At 66.9% G+C, this 1631-nt stretch overlaps 1 protein-coding gene across 9 annotated transcripts in view; it reads left to right on the top strand.

Moving 5' to 3' along the window:
- The first annotated feature begins 212 nt into the window (after positions 1-212).
- MBD5 (methyl-CpG binding domain protein 5) overlaps positions 213-1631 on the top strand; it is a 197930-nt gene continuing 196511 nt past the window's right edge. For 6 of the 9 annotated variants that reach the window (XM_054177693.1, XM_054177701.1, XM_054177723.1 and 3 more), the window contains exon 1: positions 214-615. The gene's annotated coding sequence lies outside the window, so the exon portion shown is untranslated. Of the gene's footprint in view, positions 616-1631 lie in introns of all 9 variants that reach the window. The other 3 variants (XR_008463062.1, XM_054177727.1, XM_054177715.1) reach the window with 1 other exon arrangement.

Raw genomic sequence — 1631 nt, 5'->3', positions numbered from 1 at the left:
CTCCACCTCTTCCCTCCTACTTCCGCCCCGGCCCGTCCCCACCACTTCCTTCCGCCCCGCAGCCGGATCTGCTTCCGGGTACGCGCAGGGCCCTATGGGAAGTCACGTCCCTCCCTCTCCTTCTCCCCCCCCGCGGCCTCCCGAGCTCCCCCGGGGCGCATGCGCAGTGGCTGCCTCCCCTCTTCCTCCCCGGCAGCGCCGGAGCCCCAGCAGCCGGAGCAGCAGCAGCAGCTGATGATGAGGAGCGCGGGGGGGGGCGGGGGGGCCCGTTATTTATACCGTTAAAGGGACAGGCCGCTAATTCCGCTCGGCATCGGCGCGGGGGCGGGGGGCCGGTGCCAGGCGCCCCGAGTTTCTCCCCTACCCCCCCCACCCCCCCAGCTCCTGCCGGAGCAACCCGGGGAGTTTCTTCCCCACCCCCCCCCGCTCCGCAGCCGTCGGTGGAAGGAGAGCGAAGGCGAGAGGCGGCCCCGGCGGGAGGCACCTCGGCGGGGGAGCGGCAGGCAGTTGGGCAGCCCCCACCCCCCGCGCTCCCCTCCTCCCCCTTTATTACCCTTTGTGTGCGTCTCCGCCTGCGCCGCTCCGGGGCCGGCCGGGCGCCGGGGGGCCGTTGAGGTGAGTGCGGGGCGGCGGCGGGGCCGGGGGTGGGGGGGGGCGAGGGGAGCGGCGGTGGCGGTAGCGGCGGGGCCGCCTGCTTGTTTACCTCAGGGAGGGAGCGGGCGCGGGGGGGCCGGCGCTCGGCCGCGCTGGGCCGCGGGCGGCGGGGAGGGGGCGCCGGGTGCCCGCCTGTCACTTTCTGCCCCCCCTCTTCCCCCCTCCCCCCAAGCACTGGGGGCTCCCTTTCCCCCCTTTCCCCCGGCACAGTCCTGCCGGAGCTTTGTTGTCGCCGGGGCGAGGGGGGATGCTCCGGCCCTGACCGCGCTCCTCTCCCCGTCGCCCCCGGGGACTGCTTCTTGTGGCCCTCTTCCCTCTACCCCTCCTCTGGGATTTTGGGGGTGATGTCGGCGGGCCCTCTGCTGAAGGCGCGGTGTTGCGAGGAAAGTTCGGGGCGGCTGCGGTGGGTGCTAAGCCCCGGTTCGTCCCAAAACTGTTGTTTTCTTGGCCGCGGCAGGGAATTGAGTGGCCGGAATAACGGCAGGGTGCTGGGGAGCCCTTGGGATTCGCTCCCTAGGTCGGGCTCTCTGCGGTGGTTTCAGGCCGTTGTTGGAGTTTATTAAAGCCCTGCGGTTGTTAAGGCCCCGGTGGTACAAAGAGCCGCTGGCGAGCTTAACTTCCAGCGGTAGTCCAAGAACTGGACTCCTGAGGAACGTCAGTGTTTGCGAGGTGGGAATCGGTGGTGTGCGTTTGATAGCGGGACGCTGGTTATCGTTGGTGCCTATATTTGGGCAAGGGTTTGCTTAAATATATCTGTCGTGAGCTGGTTTTGCGCGGCCTTCAGCTGGGAAGGCCAAATGTCTCCATCCACGCTGATGGTGTTGCTGGTTTGTGAGGTCAGGTACCGCTGGTAGGCTTGCTCTGACCATTTTTCTTCTGCTGGTTCAAAAGGAAAGTTACGTGTCAAAATGTCTGAACCGGGTTGAAATATAAGGAAGCAAACTCAATGCCTAACTCAAAAGAAATGCTGGAAGAAG

This window comes from Dryobates pubescens, chromosome 2, assembly GCF_014839835.1.
Source record: "Dryobates pubescens isolate bDryPub1 chromosome 2, bDryPub1.pri, whole genome shotgun sequence".
NCBI lineage: Eukaryota > Metazoa > Chordata > Aves > Piciformes > Picidae > Dryobates > Dryobates pubescens.
The sequence above is the reverse complement of the archived record's forward strand: the minus strand, read 5'-3'. Positions and strand labels throughout refer to the sequence as shown.